The sequence below is a fragment of the Heptranchias perlo genome, chromosome 4 (assembly GCF_035084215.1).
Source record: "Heptranchias perlo isolate sHepPer1 chromosome 4, sHepPer1.hap1, whole genome shotgun sequence".
In the NCBI taxonomy this organism is placed as follows: Eukaryota; Metazoa; Chordata; class Chondrichthyes; order Hexanchiformes; family Hexanchidae; genus Heptranchias; species Heptranchias perlo.
In genome coordinates, this window is record NC_090328.1 from 97,947,235 (window position 1) to 97,969,429 (window position 22,195).

The following is a 22,195-nucleotide window of genomic DNA, read 5'->3' on the forward strand; positions in this document are numbered from 1 at the left end:
TTACACACATGCACTCTAAATTCATCTTAGACAGCCTTGCATTTGCCCCATCTGAACCCTCCTATCTTTTAGTAGCAAAAACAAAGTGGTTCTAATTTTCAGAGTGGGAGAAGCAGAACAGCTCAAATAGTAACAGCAATGAATATATTCAGGGCCGTTTGAGAATATGTTGCAGAACCGACAATGGGACAGGCCATACTGGGTTTAATGATGAGTAACTAACTAAATTAGTTAACAATCTGGCAGTAAGGGAGTATCCTGCAAATAGTGACCATAATAGGACTGAATTGAATATTGGGTTTGAGAGGGAGAATCACAAAGCAAAGTTTTGAATTTGAGTAAGGCAAACTTCAAAGGGATGAGTGATAAATTGACCACAGTGAACTGGGCTGAGCTGTTAATGGGCAAACTTACAAACAGTGTGAATTATTCAAAGAAGTACTTGACCACAGCAAGACAGTCAGACAACTAATCTGACTTTGAGAGAGAGATCAGCCGGATGGAATTCTACCAGAACTCAAGCTATAGGACTGCACATTAGCAGACAGTCTTCACACTACACTCAGCCCAGAGAACTCCAAATGACAGCTGCAGTCTACAGTTTGGGTTGAGTTCTCATTGATGCCATTTCAGGTGTACCCATGCGTAGAAGGCCCCAAAAAGGTCACCATGCAGGTACACAGCACGATCCCATTGCTTTAACACATCATTTCAGCATAACTGAATCGAGTACCATATTTCCTGAGAATGTTACACAACTGCACAACGCGAGATTGCGGTCGATATCCAGCAACTTAGGAGCAGCACGGAATTTAAAGAGAGCCGGTGGCGAGGGCTGGGCCCGTGACATTGTACTCACCTTACGGTCTCTTGACTGAGCTCCAACTCCTCCCGCGTCCGTGTTCGCCGCGCCCCCCTCCCCCATACAAAAACGGGGCTACAGCAGCCAGGCCCGCTCCCGAATCACTGTAACCGGTACCAGCTTTCTGTGGGGGTCGGGAGATGGAGACAATCTCCGGTTAATGGGAGGAGGAGAAGGAGAAGGAGGGCTGTGAATGAATGAGAGAGAGAACACTTGTCAAACACGAGAGCGCGCCCCGTGCAATGGGCGCCAACCCGGTTGTCTGCACTTTCTCCAGGAAACCGGGCTCTGTCCGGCTGCGGAAGATTCAGCCCGAGATCATCTCCGCAACGGGACAGAGTCAGTCAGGTACAGGTCCAACCGTGTCGCGAGGTTGCACAGAGGGTTCCATAACCGTGTCGCGAGGTTCCATAACCGTGTCGCGAGGTTGCACAGAGGGTTCCACGACCGTGTCGCGAGGTTCCATAACCGTGTCGCGAGGTTGCACAGAGGGCTCTACAACCGTGTCGCGAGGTTCCATAACCGTGTCGCGAGGTTGCACAGAGGGCTCCACAACCGTGTCGCGAGGTTCTATTTATGTCGCGAGGTTGCACAGAGGGTTCCACAACCGTGTCGCGAGGTTCTATTTATGTCGCGAGGTTGCACAGAGGGTTCCACAACCGTGTCGCGAGGTTCTATTTATGTCGCGAGGTTGCACAGAGGGTTCCACGACCGTGTCGCGAGGTTCTATTTATGTCGCGAGGTTGCACAGAGGGTTCCACAACCGTGTCGCGAGGTTCCATTTATGTCGCGAGGTTGCACAGAGGGTTCCACAACCGTGTCGCGAGGTTCCGCATTCGCACTACCGGGTTGTACGGCGCGGGCTCAGTGCACGAATGCTCTCCCTGTCCCTCCCCCTCTCATGTGGCTACTCCGGCGGCAGCACAGCACGGCACCCCCCCCCCCCCCCCCCCTCTCTCCATGCCTTAAAAGGAGGCGTGGAGGAAGCAGAACAGTCTCAAATACACGGCCATCTCTCTTTTCCCCCTCACCCCCACCCCCCCGGGACCCGAGCCTCACCATAAAAAAATGGAGCAGAAAGGTGAGGAGAGGTGAATCAATCGGGCGGGGGGGGAGGCAGCGGGCCTGACACCGGGATGCCGCTGGGAAACGTACCCTAGTCCGGGCGAATTTAACCCGAAGAGCAGGGGGAAAAAAAGTTTAATTAAACAAACTTCACGGTCCCAGCGTGCCGGGGCCTCGGGCACTTACCAGGACGTGTTGCTCCGGTCACAATTTATCAGTGAGAAGCCGGCGCCGTGTGAGCGGGGGTTCCTCCGTCAGAAACGTGCCGGTTCCCTGGCCTGCGGAGGGAGGGTGACTGGGATCCGGGGGGTGGTGTTTTTGGCAAATTCGCAGTCACGACTTCGGGATGGTCTAAACCGCCATGTTAACCCAAGTGTGAGCGGAGGGAGCGGCTCCGTCTCTCTTTATACCAGCGAGAGAGAGGAGGCGGAGCGGCCACTGGGTCCCCTGTGGGTGGAAGCGAGGGAGACACCGGGGTCACACACTGGTTATTACTAAGAGCAAGGAAAACCAGATATCTCCCGTACACCCATTACACGCCGAACCGAACCAACTACTTCTACAAACACCAGCACTAACCGTACCGTAAACACCTGTACCATAAACGCCAGCGCCAACAGCGCTTTGGGACATTTTACTACCTTAAAGGCGCTATATAAATGCAAGTTGTTGTTGTACCATAAACACCAGCTCTACCAGTATTGTCAACACCACCTGTACCATAGACTCCACCTCTACCTGTATTGTAAACACCACCTGTACCATAGACTCCACCTCTACCTATATTGTAAACACCACCTGTACCATAGACTCCACCTCTACCTATATTGTAAACACCACCTGTACCATAGACTCCACCTCTTCCAGTATTGTCAACACCACCTGTACCATAGACTCCACCTCTACCTGTATTGTAAACACCACCTGTACCATAGACTCCACCTCTTCCAGTATTGTCAACACCACCTGTACCATAGACTCCACCTCTACCTATATTGTAAACACCACCTGTACCATAGACTCCACCTCTACCTATATTGTAAACACCACCTGTACCATAGACTCCACCTCTACCTATATTGTAAACACCACCTGTACCATAGACTCCACCTCTACCTGTATTGTAAACACCACCTGTACCATAGACTCCACCTCTACCTATATTGTAAACACCACCTGTACCATAGACTCCACCTCTACCTATATTGTAAACACCACCTGTACCATAGACTCCACCTCTACCTGTATTGTAAACACCACCTGTACCATAGACTCCACCTCTACCTATATTGTAAACACCACCTGTACCATAGACTCCACCTCTACCTGTATTGTAAACACCACCTGTACCATAGACTCCACCTCTACCTGTATTGTAAACACCACCTGTACCATAGACTCCACCTCTTCCAGTATTGTCAACACCACCTGTACCATAGACTCCACCTCTACCTATATTGTAAACACCACCTGTACCATAGACTCCACCTCTACCTATATTGTAAACACCACCTGTACCATAGACTCCACCTCTACCTATATTGTAAACACCACCTGTACCATAGACTCCACCTCTACCTATATTGTAAACACCACCTGTACCATAGACTCCACCTCTACCTATATTGTAAACACCACCTGTACCATAGACTCCACCTCTACCTATATTGTAAACACCACCTGTACCAGTACTATAAACACCACCTGTACCATAGACACCACCTCTACCTGTACCATAAACACCAACACCAACCATACTACAAACACTACCACCACCACCCATATCATACACACCAGCTCCAACTGTACCATAACCAGCATCAGCTGCAACCGTACTACAAACACCAGCTCCAAATATATCATAAACAACAGCACCCACTCAAACCATACCATAAACATCAACACCAGCTCCAACCATACCACAACCATCAGCTCACAATTGATAAACTGAACTAGGTGACATGAGAGTCACAGAACAGTAGATGGATATGGGAAGCTTACAGGTCTTGGTGAAAAAAAATAAACCACCTTGAAGGGGAATGCAGGCGCCTTTCATGAAGAATGTCACCCATAGTCATGGTTAGGAAGCATGTCATTATTATAGCTCTTCAGTGCTTACAAAAAGCAACAAAAATACTACAGATGCTGGAAGAACAGATTGCTTGGATAATAAGAGCTTAAACAGGATAGAGGAGCAAAGGGATCTCACGGTACAGATACACAAATCACTAAAAATAGCGACGCAGGTTAATAAGGCCATAAAAAGGCAAATCAAACTCTGGGGTTCATTTCTAGAGGAATAGAATTGAAAAGCAAAGAAGTTATGTTAAACTTGTATAGAACGTTGGTTAGAGTATTGTGCACAGTTCTGGTCTCCATGTTATAGAAAGGATGTAGAGGCAACAGAGAGGTTGCAAAAAAGATTCACAAGGATGATACCAGAACTGAGCGCATATCCTTATCAGGAAAGGCTGAAGAGACTGGGGCTCTTTTCTCAAGAAAAGAAAAGGCTGAGGGGTGACCTGATAGAGGTCTTTAAGAAAACAATAGGGTTTGATAGGGTAGATGTAGAGAAAATGTTTCCACTTGTGGGGGGAGTCCAAAACTAGAGATCATAAATATAAAATAGTCGCTAATAAATCCAATAGGGAATTCAGGAGAAACTTCTTTACCCAGAGAGTGGTAAGAATGTGGAACGCGCTATCACAAGGGGTAGTTGAGGCAAATAGCATAGATGCATTTAAGGGGAACCTAGATAAGCACATGAGGGAGAAAGGAATAGAAGGATATCCTGACAGGGTTGAGATGAAGCAGGGAGGGAAGAGACTTGTGTGGAGCATAAACACCAGCATAGACCAGTTGAGCTGAATGGCCTTTTTCTGTGCAGTGATTTCGATGTAACTCGATGTAAAACACTCAGCAGGTCAGTCAGCATCTGTCGACAGAACAGACCGGTTAACGTTACAGGTGTAGACCCTTGGTGAAGGGTCTACATCTGAAGCATTAACTTATCTATTCTCTTCACAGATGCTTTTTGACATACTCTGGACTCTCCAGATGTCTTGCACTTATTGACCATTCCCCCAGGTATATCAAAGTGCAAACTTCAGGCACAAACAGAACCCATGGGCCCAGAAAAGGCCATTCAATCGCGTCCCTTCCAGAAACCATGGTCAATACTTTGCCCTTGTCATGGACTCCGCCCAACTTATTTAACCTCTTGAGAAAGTGAATAATGGGTAACAGTTCTAAGAAGATAAAACTGTGAAATTTCTCTCTGACTTCATAAAATTACATTGAATTTACAACACGGAAACAGGCCATTCGGTCTAACCAGTCAGTGTTCGTATCTATCCTTCACCTGAGCATTAGTCCTAATCCCATGTGCCTGCTCTGTTCCCATATCTCTTTATTCCCCATTCCTTAAATCCCCTATCTAACCAATTCTTACATATTGACCTGGTCTCTGCTTCAATCGCTAAGTCTGGTAGTGCATTCCACAGCCTTGCAACCCTCTGTGTAAAAAGTTTCTCTTGCTCTCTGTCCTTAATCTCTTAATCTTAAATCTATGCCCCCTCGTTCTAGACCCTTCAACCACTGGAAATAGTCTGTCTCTATCTACTCAGTCCCATCTCTTCATAATTTTAAATGTTTCTGTTAAATCACCTCATAATCTCCTCTGTTCTAATGAAAACAGCCCCAATGTTTCATGTCAGTCTAACCTTGCAGTCTGCATTATTCAACTATTTGCATTCACAGATGGTCCCAACAACACAGGAACTATCATATTCCATTGAATATTTGATTATCTGTGTCTGTACTTAGATTTATAATCTCTGATCTTCTAAAGAGATTCTCCCCATAATCTTTGCATTTAAATACATTTTTTAATCACCTATCCCTTCAATATACTGCATTGTGTAACCAGAAAAGTAGCTAATTATCATCACTAAAAGGACTCGGATTTAGCATTGTCTACAGTATTCCTTCACATCTACCCAGGCCTCTATGTCACTGATACCCTCAATCTTTTCTTGCCAGTATTTCCCTCCCAATGGCAGTCAACGTTGAACCCCACATCCCTGCTCACTTCTCTCCTTACGAGTGCAATTGGTAGCAAAAAACAAAATCTCACAAACCATTAGTAATTTCCAGATCTATACGCCCATAACTCTGATCCAGGAAATGATGGAGCTCCCAACTAGACACCTTTAACCTAAAAGCCCATTGCAGAAAATTTCTAGGACCAATTTTCCTTCCCCAACCCCTCGCCTGACCACTCCCAAAGAGTGCTTCCCCTCTGACCTGAGCCAAATTTTCCAGGTTCAGGTCATTTGCATTGGCAGGAGCTTCCAGCCAGAAGCTGGGGTTGTGGCGGGGGGGAGGGGTGAAATCTATTGCTTTTACAAGACCAAGCCAGTTGCATCAGCGGTAATGACTGCCAGCTTCAGGGTCTTCTGGCAGCTGTCCAAAAGCAGCTCCAAAGACCCTGAGTCGCTGCACCTGACAAAAAAAGGTTTGTACCTTTTTGGTACCTCCCTGTGCTCACCACCTACACCTCCTCAGATCCGCCAATTGGAGAAGGCTGGGCACAAACACTAAGGCCCAATTGCTGTTGGTGCTGCTCCATTTGCCAAGCAGAGACCTAGAAAAATGAGGACGAAGGTGTGTTGACATCACTCCCGCCTCATTACCGTTTCACTTCAATTCTAGTGTCAGCTGTGGCTCAGCGGTAGCACTCTTGTCTTTGAGTCAGGAGGACGTGGGTTCAAACTCCATTCCAGAGATTTGAGCATGTAATGTAGACTGACCCTTCAGTGCAGTACTGAGGAAGTGTTGGAGGTGCCATCTTTCGGATGAGGCGTTAAACCGAGGCCCCGTCTGCCCTCAGGTAGACGTAAAAGATCTCATGGCACTATTCAAAGAAAAGCAGGAGAAATTTCCCCCGTGACCTGGACAATATTTATCCCTCAAGCAACGTCACCAAAACAGATTAACTGGTTATTTATCTCATCACTGTGTAGACCTTGCTGTGTGCAAATTGGCTGCTGCGTTTGCCCACATTACAACAGGGACTACACTTCAAAAGTACTTCATTGGCTATAAAGTGCTTTGGGACGCCCTGAGGAAAAGCGCTATATAAATGCAATTTCTTTCTGTCTTGCTGCAGGTGCTACACCTCCACCTACCCTTGGAGGAACCACTGGAAGTGAATGACCAGCACAAAGGAGGTGCGGATAAGTGTATCCTAGGTAGGGAATGGAGAAAAATCAGCCCTAAGCGTCCTTGACAGAGCTCAAATCATCTTCAGGTACCAACCAACAGGGGGTAAGTGTTTGTCTTTAGTGCTCTTTATGGAAATGCAGAATTGGACACACCTTCTCCCACCGTACAATTTTTCATACACATATCCTAATTCCAACACACACCCATATACTTGATTCAAGTTTCTAAAATGTGAGGCTATGCGTAGGAACACTAAAGGTGAGAATTTACCCCAATGTTTTTTTGAAGCACAGTGATATCATCTGTGCAGTTACGTTTTGTGGGAAGTAAAGGTGGCAGTAGCTGGAATGAGGAAAGTATTATCTTAATTCTACTTTTGTTCACCAACTTTCCACAGAGACAGATTACTGCTATAAAATACATTTGTGACGACAGTGGTTTGCATCTCATCCGACTGACGGTAGGGCTGCTGTCTGCTGCTTTTTTTTTTGGGTGCTTTCCTAAGCATCTGATTTAAGTTTAAAATGAGAAGCTGCATAACCCCACAGCTTTCTTTATTTAATTCTGCAGTCCTTTTGAAAATAGCCCAAACTTAAAAAATAAATCCAGCCTCTAATTACATTTAATTACTGAGCTACAATCATGGAAAGCTGATGTTTTTGTTTGTTTACCCTTGGATTGGTCAGTCAGCTTTGTGGGCATGACTAACACTATGAGGTCTAAATACGATGGTACCCTGCGGCCCTTGTGATGCCCCACAAGGCGGACCAACAACTCCAAAGCTAAACAAGTACATCAACGTCCTGTGACAACAGTTTAGTAATTCAGTAGAATTGGATTTTTTTCAAGTCTGTGCTATTTCGAGAAGTACTTTAGAATTAAATGAAATAAATTGTGCGTCACTGCCTCCAGTAGCCTATTGTTTTGGACCAAGACGTAACCTCTGTTTAGAGATTGGTATGACAACAACATCGCTGAGGCTTTATTGCTATTTTGGTTTTAATTCTCATGATTCCAACTACCTCACTTTCTGTGGTCCTGCTGAGAAGTTTGAGTCTTCTTGACGCGGCCAGTGATTGGTGGGGTCAAAGTTGGGACCTTGTGTGAATAAGGGGGTGAGAGAGATGGTGCATCAGCAACTTACCTCATTGTTGATGAGGTCTTTCCACAGCTCTTCCAAGGTGTCTCCTCTGCCTATAACATGTAATTTTCTCATTGGAATTCTGCTGCTTGCAAACTTGTAAGCCACCATTGTTAAGGGTCGATACCCAGTGACACTTTCCCAGGACCAACAACCTCTCTCTCGTTCTCTGTTCACACCCTTCACTGCAACAGGTCTTACCCTGGCCAATAAATAGAATATCTCTCTTGCCACCCCTTCAGCAGGTTTTCATTCTCTTACCATCCACCTCCTTTGACAGGATCTCTCTCTCCCCTGCCCATACTCAACAAGATCTCTCTCTCCCCCTGCCCCCACTCAACAAGATCTCTCTCTCCCCCGCCCATACTCAACAAGATCTCTTTCTCCCCCTGCCCCCACTCAGCAGGGTCTCTTTTCCCCTGCCCCCACTCAATAGGATCTCTCTCTTTCCCTTGTCTCCATTCAACAGGATTTCTCCCTCCCCCTGCTTCCATTCACAGGGTCTCTCTCTCTCTCTCCCCCTGCCCTCCCTCTCTCATTCCACCAAAACAGGGGCCATGAAGGCATGCAACAGGGAAAGGGACGTGCAGCAGAGGCTGCCACATCCAGGGTCAGCTCGAAAGGTTTGGCGAACCCTCGCAAGAGTTGCTCTGTGATTTCCCCACTCATAATCCTCGAGTAGTTTTGGAACTGAACTAGTGACCCAGAGGTCATGAGTTCACATCCCACCATGGCAAATTGTGAAATTGAATTTTTTAAAATCTGGTCATCTGTGCGCTGGCACCAGAAAAATGACCATGAAAGCTGCTGGATTGTTGGAAAAACCCAACTGTCTTGACTCCAGTCCCACCCCAAATGTTGATCCTTAATGTCCTCAGGACACCTAGGCATGGACAATAAATACCAGCCTTGCCAGTGTTACCACATCCCAAGAATGAACAAATAATAAAAATACTGTTACACACTCACATACTTTTTTACACACTCACAAATCTCTCACACGCTCATGATCTTCTCACATTCTCTTTTACACACTCACAAATATCACTAACAGTGATAATTTCCTCAGGGGTTCTCCAAATCGGCCCCCATAACTTCAGTGAAAGATTAACGGAAACCCTGAATGAACAGTGTGAACGGGGTTTCTGCTGACCTTCCACTGAGGTTATCGGGGCCGATTGGGAGAACCCCTGAGGGAAGTCCTGGCAATAATCTCTTACACACTCTCAATCCCTCACATGCACCTACACACACACACTCAATCTCTCACATGCACTTACACACACACACTCAATCTCTCACATGCACTTACACACACACACTCAATCTCTCACATGCACTTACACACACACTCAATCTCTCACATGCACTTACACACACACACTCAATCTCTCACATGCACTTGCACACACACACTCAATCTCTCACATGCACTTACACACACTCACACACTCAATCTCTCACATGCACTTACACAAATTAAATTCAATTAATTAAATAAAATCTGGAATTAAAATACTAGTATCAGTAATGAAGGCCATGAAACTACCGGATTGTCGTAAAAACCCATCTGGTTCACTAATGTCCTTTAGGGAAGGAAACCTGCCATCCTTACCCGGTCTGGCCTATATGTGACTCCAGACCCACAGCAATGTGGTTGATTCTTAATTGCCCTCTGAAATGGCCTAGCAAGCCACTCAGTTGTAAAATCTCGCTACGAAAAGTCATAATAAGAATAAAACCGGACGGACCACCCGGCATCGGACCACTAGGCACCGGACACGACAACGGCAAAACACCAAGCCCAGTCAACCCTGCAAGGTCCTCCTTACTAACATCTGGGGACTTGTGCCAAAATTGGGAGAGCTGTCCCACAGACTAGTCAAGCAACAGCCTGACATAGCCAAACTCACAGAATCATACCTTTCAGCCAACGTCCCAGACTCTTCCATCACCATCCCTGGGTATGTCCTGTCCCACCAGCAGGACAGATCCACCAGAGGTGGCGGTACAGTGATATACAGTCAGGAGGGAGTAGCCCTGGGAGTCCTCAACATTGACTCTGGACCCCATGAAATCTCATGGCATCAGGTCAAACATGGGCAAGGAAACCTCCTGCTGATTACCACCTACCGTCCTCCCTCAGCTGATGAATCAGTCCTCCTCCATGTTGAGCACCACTTGGAGGAAGCACTGAGGGTAGCAAGGGCACAAAATGTACTCTGGGTGGGGGACTTCAATGTCCATCACCAAGAGTGGCTCGGTAGCACCACTACTGACCGAGCTGGCCGAGTCCTGAAGGACATAGCTGCTAGACTGGGCCTGCGGCAGGTGGTGAGCGAACCAACACGAGGGAAAAACTTACTTGACCTCGTCCTCACCAATCTACCTGTCGCAAATGCATCTGTCCATGACAGTATTGGTAGGAGTGACCACCGCACAGTCCTCGTGGAGATGAAGTCCCGTCTTCGCACTGAGGACACCATCCAACGTGTTGTGTGGCACTACCACCGTGCTAAATGGGATAGATTCAGAATGGATCTAGCAGCTCAAAACTGGGCATCCATGAGGCGCTGTGGGCCATCAGCAGCAGCAGAATTGTATTCCAGCACAATCTGTAACCTCATGGCCCGGCATATTCCTCACTCTACCATTACCAACAAGCCAGGGGATCAACCCTGGTTCAATGAGGAGTGTAGAAGAGCATGCCAGGAGCAGCACCAGGCGTACCTAAAAATGAGGTGCCAACCTGGTGAAGCTACAACTCAGGACTACATGCATGCTAAACAGTGGAAGCAACATGCTATAGACAGAGCTAAGCGATTCCACAACCAACGGATCAGATCAAAGCTCTGCAGTCCTGCCACATCCAGTCGTGAATGGTGGTGGACAATTAAACAACTAATGGGAGGAGGAGGCTCTGCAAACATCCCCATCCTCAATGATGGCGGAGTCCAGCACGTGAGTGCAAAAGACAAGGCTGAAGCGTTTGCAACCATCTTCAGCCAGAAGTGCCGAGTGGATGATCCATCTCGGCCTCCTCCCGATATCCCCACCATCACAGAAGCCAGCCTTCGGCCAATTCGATTCACTCCACGTGATATCAAGAAACGGCTGAGTGCACTGGATACAGCAAAGGCTATGGGCCCCGACAACATCCCAGCTGTAGTGCTGAAGACTTGTGCTCCAGAACTAGCTGTGCCTCTAGCCAAGCTGTTCCAGTACAGCTACAACACTGGCATCTACCCGACAATGTGGAAAATTGCCCAGGTATGTCCTGTCCACAAAAAGCAGGACAAATCCAATCCGGCCAATTACCGCCCCATCAGTCTACTCTCAATCATCAGCAAAGTGATGGAAGGTGTCATCGACAGTGCTATCAAGCGGCACTTACTCACCAATAACCTGCTCACCGATGCTCAGTTTGGGTTCCGCCAGGACCACTCGGCTCCAGACCTCATTACAGCGTTGGTCCAAACATGGACAAAAGAGCTGAATTCCAGAGGTGAGGTGAGAGTGACTGCCCTTGACATCAAGGCAGCATTTGACCGAGTGTGGCACCAAGGAGCCCGAGTAAAATTGAAGTCAATGGGAATCAGGGGGAAAACTCTCCAGTGGCTGGAGTCATACCTAGCACACAGGAAGATAGTAGTGGTTGTTGGAGGCCAATCATCTCAGCCCCAGGACATTGCTGCAGGAGTTCCTCAGGGCAGTGTCCCAGGCCCAACCATCTTCAGCTGCTTCATCAATGACCTTCCCTCCATCATAAGGTCAGAAATGGGGATGTTCGCTGATGACTGCACAGTGTTCAGTTCCATTCGCAACCCCTCAAATAATGAAGCAGTCCGAGCCCGCATGCAGCAAGACCTGGACAACATGCAGGCTTGGGCTCATAAGTGGCAAGTAACATTCGCGCCAGATAAGTGCCAGGCAATGACCATCTCCAACAAGAGAGCGTCCAACCACCTCCCCCTGACATTCAACGGCATTACCATCACCGAATCCCCCACCATCAACATCCTGGGGGTCACCATTGACCAGAAACTTAACTGGACCAGCCATATAAATACTGTGGCTACGAGAGCAGGTCAGAGGCTGGGTATTCTGCGGCGAGTGACTCACCTTCTGACTGCCCAAAGCCTTTCCACCATCTACAAGGCACAAGTCAGGAGTGTGATGGAATACTCTCCACTTGCTTGGATGAGTGCAGCTCCAACAACACTCAAGAAGCTCGACACCATCCAAGGTAAAGCAGCCCGCTTGTTTGGCACCCCATCCACCACACGAAACATTCACTCCCTTCACCACCGGTGCACTGTGGCTGCAGTGTGTACCATCCACAGGATGCACTGCAGCAACTCGCCAAGGCTTCTTCAACAGCACCTCCCAAACCCGCGACCTCTACCACCTAGAAGGACAAGAGCAGCAGGCACATGGGAACAACATCACCTGCACGTTCCCCTCCAAGTCACACACCATCCCGACTTGGAAATATATCGCCGTTCCTTCATTGTCGCTGGGTCAAAATCCTGGAACTCCCTTCGTAACAGCACTGTGGGAGAACCGTCACCACACGGACTGCAGCAGTTGAAGAAGGTGGCTCACCACCACCTTCTCGAGGGCAATTAGGGATGGGCAATAAATGCTGGCCTCGCCAGCGACGCCCACATCCCGTGAACGAATAAAAAAAAAACACACACTCAATCTCTCACATGCACTTACACACACACACTCAATCTCTCACATGCACTTACACACACACACACACAACTCTCACATGCAGTTACACACACACACACAATCTCTCACATGCACTTACACACACACACTCAATCTCTCACATGCACTTACACACACACACTCAATCTCTCACATGCACTTACACACACACACTCAATCTCTCACATGCACTTACACACACACACTCAATCCCTCACATGCACTTACACACACAAACACACACTCAGTCTCTCACATGCACTCACACACACACACTCAATCTCTCACATGCACTCACACACACACACTCAATCTCTCACATGCACGAAACACACTCACACACACACTCAATCTCTCACATGCACTTACACACACACTCAATCTCTCACATGCACTTACACACACACACACACACACACACACACTCAATCTCTCACATGCACTCACACACACACACACACTCTCTCTCACATGCACTTACACACTCACACACTCAATCTCTCACATGCACTTACACACACACTCAATCTTTCACATGCACTTACACACACACTCAATCTCTCACATGCACTTACACACACACACACACACACACACACACTCAATCTCTCACATGCACTTACACACACACACACTCAATCTCTCACATACACACACACTCAATCTCTCACATGCACTTACACACACACACACACACTCAATCTCTCACATACACACACACACTCAATCTCTCACAAACACACACACACACACTCAATCTCTCACATGCACTTGCACACACACACTCAATCTCTCACATGCACTTGCACAGACACACTCAATCTCTCACATGCACTTGCACACACACACTCAATCTCTCACATGCACTTGCACACACACACTCAATCTCTCACATGCACTTGCACACACACACTCAATCTCTCACATGCACTTACACACACACTCAATCTCTCACATGCACTTACACACACAAACACTCAATCTCTCACATGCACTTACACACACACACTCAATCACACACATGCACTTACACACACACACACACAATCTCTCACATGCACTTACACACACACACACAATCTCTCACATGCACTTACACACACACACACACAATCTCTCACATGCACTTACACACACACACACACACACACACACTCAATCTCTCACATGCACTGACACACACACACACACTCAATCTCTCACATGCACACACACACACACACACACAATCTCTCACATGCACTTACACACACACTCAATCTCTCACATGCACTTACACACACACTCAATCTTTCACATGCACTGACACACACACACACTCGATCTCTCACATGCACTTACACACACACACACACTCAATCTCTCACATACACACACACACTCAATCTCTCACATACACACACACACTCAATCTCTCACATACACACACACACACTCAATCTCTCACATGCACTTACACACACACACACACACACACACTCAATCTCTCAAATGCACTTACACACAAACACACAATCTCTCACATGCACTTACACACACACTCAATCTCTCACATGCACTTACACACACACTCAATCTCTCACATGCACTTACACACACACACTCAATCTCTCACATGCACTTACACACACACACACACACACTCAATCTCTCACATGCACTTACACACACACACACACACAATCTCTCACATGCACTTACACACACACACACACACACACACTCAATCTCTCACATACACACACACACACACACACACACAATCTCTCACATGCATTTACACACGCACACAATCTCTCACATGCACTTACACACACACTCAATCTCTCACATGCACTTACACACACACACACACACACACTCAATCTCTCACATGCACTCACACACACACACACACACACACACTCAATCTCTCACATGCACACACACACACACACACTCTCTCACATGCACTTACACACTCACACACTCAATCTCTCACATGCACTTACACACACACTCAATCTTTCACATGCACTTGCACACACACACTCAATCTCTCACATGCACTTACATACACACACACACACACTCAATCTCTCACATGCACTTACACACACACACACACACTCAATCTCTCACATACACACACACACTCAATCTCTCACATACACACACACACACACTCAATCTCTCACATGCACTTGCACACACACACTCAATCTCTCACATGCACTTGCACACACACACTCAATCTCTCACATGCACTTGCACACACACACTCAATCTCTCACATGCACTTGCACACACACACTCAATCTCTCACATGCACTTGCACACACACACACTCAATCTCTCACATGCACTTACACACACACACACTCAATCACTCACATGCACTGACACACACACACACAATCTCTCACATGCACTCACACACACACACAATCTCTCACATGCACTTACACACACACACACACACAATCTCTCACATGCACTTACACACACACACACTCAATCTCTCACATGCACTTACACACACACACACTCAATCTCTCACATGCACACACACACACACACACACAATCTCTCACATGCACTTACACACACACTCAATCTCTCACATGCACTTACACACACACTCAATCTTTCACATGCACTTACACACACACACTCAATCTCTCACATGCACTTACACACACACACAATCTCTCACATGCACTTACACACACACACTCAATCTCTCACATGCACTTACACACACACACACACACACACTCAATCTCTCACATGCACTCACACACACACACACACACTCTCTCACATGCACTGACACACTCACACACTCAAACTCTCACATGCACTTACACACACACTCAACCTTTCACATGCACTTACACACACACACTCAATCTCTCACATGCACTTACATACACACACACACTCAATCTCTCACATGCACTTACACACACACACACTCAATCTCTCACATACACACACACACTCAATCTCTCACATGCACTTACACACACACACACACACACACACTCAATCTCTCACATACACACACACACTCAATCTCTCACATACACACACACACACTCAATCTCTCACATGCACTTGCACACACACACTCAATCTCTCACATGCACTTGCACACACACACTCAATCTCTCACATGCACTTGCACACACACACTCAATCTCTCACATGCACTTGCACACACACACTCAATCTCTCACATGCACTTGCACACACACACTCAATCTCTCACATGCACTTACACACACACTCAATCTCTCACATGCACTAACACACACAATCTCTCACATGCACTTTCACACACACACACAATCTCTCACATGCACTTACACACACACACACACACACACACAATCTCTCACATGCACTTACACACACACACTCGATCTCTCACATGCACTTACACACACACACTCAATCTCTCACATGCACTTACACACACACACTCAATCTCTCACATGCACTTACACACACACTCAATCTCTCAAATGCACTTACACACACAAACACTCAATCTCTCACATGCACTTACACACTCACACACTCAATCTCTCACATGCACTTACACACACACTCAATCTCTCACATGCACTTACATGCACACACACACTCAATCTCTCACATGCACTCACACACACACACACACACTCTCTCTCACATGCACTTACACACACACTCTCTCTCACATGCACTTACACACTCACACACTCAATCTCTCACATGCACTTACACACACACACACTCAATCTCTCACATACACACACACTCAATCTCTCACATGCACTTACACACACACACACACACTCAATCTCTCACATACACACACACACACACTCAATCTCTCACATACACACACACACACACTCAATCTCTCACATGCACTTGCACACACACACTCAATCTCTCACATGCACTTGCACACACACACTCAATCTCTCACATGCACTTGCACACACACACTCAATCTCTCACATGCACTTGCACACACACACTCAATCTCTCACATGCACTTGCACACACACTCAATCTCTCACATGCACTTACACACACAATCTCTCACATGCACTTACACACACACACACAATCTCTCACATGCACTTACACACACACACACACACACACACACACAATCTCTCACATGCACTTACACACACACACACACTCAATCTCTCACATGCACTTACACACACACACACTCAATCTCTCACATGCACTTACACACACTCAATCTCTCACATGCACTTACACACACAAACACTCAATCTCTCACATGCACTTACACACACACACACAATCTCTCACATGCACTCACACACACACACAATCTCTCACATGCACTGACACACACACTCAATCTCTCACATGCACTTACACACACACACACTCAATCTCTCACATGCACTTACACACACACACTCAATCTCTCACATGCACTTACACACACACACTCAATCTCTCACATGCACACACACACACACACACACACACACACAATCTCTCACATGCACTTACACACACACTCAATCTCTCACATGCACTTACACACACACTCAATCTTTCACATGCACTTACACACACACACACTCAATCTCTCACATGCACTTACACACACACACACTCAATCTCTCACATGCACTTACACACACACACACTCAATCTCTCACATACACACACTCAATCTCTCACATGCACTTACACACACACACACACACACACACACACACTCAATCTCTCACATGCACTTGCACACACACTCAATCTCTCACATGCACTTGCACACACACACTCAATCTCTCACACGCACTTGCACACACACACTCAATTTCTCACACGCACTTGCACACACACACTCAACCTCTCACATGCACTTACACACACACACACACACACACACTCAATCTCTCACATGCACTTACACACACACACACACACACACACACACAATCTCTCACATGCACTTACACACACACACACACACACACAGACACACACTCAATCTCTCACATACATACACACACGCTCAATCTCTCACATGCACACACACACACACACACACACAATCTCTCACATGCACTTACACACACACTCAATCTCTCACATGCACTTACACACACACTCAATCTCTCACATGCACTTACACACACACACAATCTCTCACATGCACTTACACACACACACACTCAATCTCTCACATGCACTTACACACACACACACACACTCAATCTCTCACATGCACTCACACACATACACACACACACACACTCTCTCTCACATGCACTTACACACTCACACACTCAATCTCTCACATGCACTTACACACACACTCAATCTTTCACATGCACTTACACACACACACTCAATCTCTCACATGCACTTACAGACACACACACACACTCAATCTCTCACATGCACTTACACACACACACACTCAATCTCTCACATACACACACACACTCAATCTCTCACATGCACTTACACACACACACACACACACTCAATCTCTCACATACACACACTCAATCTCTCACATGCACTTACACACACACACACACACAAACACACACTCACTCAATCTCTCACATACACACACTCAATCTCTCACATGCACTTACACACACACACACACACACACACACTCACTCAATCTCTCACATACACACACACTCAACCTCTCACATGCACTTGCACACACACACTCAATCTCTTACATGCACTTACACACACACACACTCAATCTCTCACATACATACACACACACCCACAATCTCTCACATGCACTTACACACACACACACACACACACACACACTCAATCTCTCACAGACATACACACACACACTCAACCTCTCACATGCACTTGCACACACACACTCAATCTCTTACATGCACTTACACACACACACACTCAATCTCTCACATACACACACACACTCAATCTCTCACATGCACTTACACACACACACACACACTCAATCTCTCACATACACACACTCAATCTCTCACATGCACTTACACACACACACACACACACACACACACACTCACTCAATCTCTCACATACACACACTCAATCTCTCACATGCACTTACACACACACACACACACACACACACACACTCACTCAATCTCTCACATACACACACACTCAACCTCTCACATGCACTTACACACACACACTCAATCTCTCACATGCACTTGCACACACACACTCAATCTCTCACATGCACTTGCACACACACACTCAATCTCTCACATGCACTTACACACACACACTCAATCTCTCACATGCACTTACACACACACACACACACTCAATCTCTCACATGCACTTACACACACACACACACAATCTCTCACATACACACACACACTCAATCTCTCACATGCACTTAGACACACACACACACACACACTCTCTCTCACATGCACTTACACACTCACACACTCAATCTCTCACATGCACTTACACACACACTCAATCTTTCACATGCACTTACACACACACACTCACACACACTCAATCTCTCACATGCACTTACACACACACACACACACACTCAATCTCTCACATGCACTTACACACACACACACTCAATCTCTCACATGCACTTACACACACACACACACTCAATCTCTCACATGCACTTACACACACACACACACACTCAATCTCTCACATGCACTTACACACACACACACACTCAATCTCTCACATGCACTCACACACACACACACACACTCAATCTCTCACATGCACTTACACACACACACACTCAATCTCTCACATGCACTTACACACACACACACACACTCAATCTCTCACATGCACTTACACACACACACACACACTCAATCTCTCACATGCACTTACACACACACACACTCAATCTCTCACATGCACACACACAGACACACACACACACAATCTCTCACATGCACTTACACACACACTCAATCTCTCTCATGCACTTACACACACACACACACACACACACACTCAATCTCTCACATACATACACACACACACTCAATCTCTCACATGCACACACACAGACACACACACACAATCTCTCACATGCACTTACACACACACTCAGTCTCTCACATGCACTTACACACACACACACTCTCAATCTCTCACATGCACTTACACACACACACACACACACACTCAATCTCTCACATGCACTTACACACACACACACACACACTCAATCTCTCACATGCACTTACACACACACACACACACACTCAATCTCTCACATGCACTTACACACACACACACTCAATCTCTCACATGCACTTGCACACACACACTCAATCTCTCACATGCAGTTGCACACACTCACACACTCAATCTCTCATGCACTTACACACACACACTCAATCTCTCACCTGCACTTACACACACACACTCAATCTCTCAGATGCATTTACACACACATACTCAATCTCTCACATGCACTTACACACACACACTCAATCTCTCACATGCACTTACACACACACACACACTCAATCTCTCACATGCACTTACACACACACACACTCAATCTCTCACATGCACTTACACACACACACACACACACACACTCTCTCTCACATGCACTTACACACTCTCACACTCAATCTCTCACATGCACTTACACACACACACACACTCAATCTCTCACATGCACTTACACACGCACACACACACACACACTCAATCTCTCACATGCACTTACACACACACACTCAATCTCTCACATACACACTCATTCTCTCACATACACACACACACACTCAATCTCTCACATGCACTTGCACACACACACTCAATCTCTCACATGCACTTGCACACACACACTCAATCTCTCACATGCACTTGCACACACACACACTCAATCTCTCACATGCACTTACACACACACACAATCTCTCACATGCACTTACACACACACACACAATCTCTCACATGCACTTACACACACACACACAATCTCTCATGCACTTACACACACACACAATCTCTCACATGCACTTACACACACACACACACACACACACACTCAACCTCTCACATGCACTTACACACACACACTCAATCTCTCACATGCAGTTACACACACTCACACACTCAATCTCTCATGCACTTACACACACACACTCAATCTCTCACATGCACTTACACACACACACTCAATCTCTCAGATGCATTTACACACACATACTCAATCTCTCACATGCACTTACACACACACACTCAATCTCTCACATGCACTTACACACACACACACTCAATCTCTCACATGCACTTACACACACACACACTCAATCTCTCACATGCACTTACACACACACACACTCAATCTCTCACATGCACTTACACACACACACACTCTCTCTCACATGCACTGACACACTCTCACACTCAATCTCTCACATGCACTTACACACACACACACACACACACTCAATCTCTCACATGCACTTACACACGCACACACACACACACACACACTCAATCTCTCACATGCACTTACACACACACACTCAATCTCTCACATACACACTCATTCTCTCACATACACACACACACACGCTCAATCTCTCACATGCACTTGCACACACACACTCAATCTCTCACATGCACTTACACACACACACACACTCAATCTCTCACATGCACTTACACACACACACACTCAATCTCTCACATGCACTTACACACACACACACTCAATCTCTCACATGCACTTACACACACACACACACTCAATCTCTCACATGCACTTACACACACACACACTCAATCTCTCACATGCACTTACACACACACACACACTCAATCTCTCACATGCACTTACACACACACACACAATCTCTCACATGCACTTACACACACACACACACTTAATCTCTCACATGCACTTACACACACACACACACACACATTCAATCTCTCACATGCACTTACACACACACACACTCAATCTCTCACATGCACTTACACACACTCACACACTCAATCTCTCACATGCACTTACGCACACACTCAATCTCTCACATGCACTTACACACATTCACACACACACTCAATCTCTCACATGCACTTACACACACACAATCTGTCACATGCACTTACACACACACACACTCAATCTCTCACATGCACTTACA

The 22,195-nt window shown here is 46.4% G+C and overlaps 1 protein-coding gene and 1 long non-coding RNA gene across 3 annotated transcripts in view; one reads left to right on the forward strand and one right to left on the reverse strand.

Annotated features, from left to right (window-relative positions):
* slc20a2 (solute carrier family 20 member 2) overlaps positions 1 to 2,216 on the reverse strand; it is a 141,703-nt gene extending 139,487 nt beyond the window's left edge. The window contains exon 1 of the mRNA XM_067983369.1: positions 2,114 to 2,216. The gene's annotated coding sequence lies outside the window, so the exon portion shown is untranslated. The remainder of the gene's footprint in view (positions 1 to 2,113) is intronic.
* Positions 1,859 to 22,195, forward strand: part of LOC137321136 (uncharacterized) — a 72,867-nt gene continuing 52,530 nt past the window's right edge. For both annotated transcript variants that reach the window (XR_010962718.1, XR_010962717.1), the window contains exons 1-2: positions 1,859 to 1,943; positions 7,098 to 7,255. This is a non-coding gene — a long non-coding RNA (uncharacterized lncRNA). The remainder of the gene's footprint in view (positions 1,944 to 7,097; positions 7,256 to 22,195) is intronic.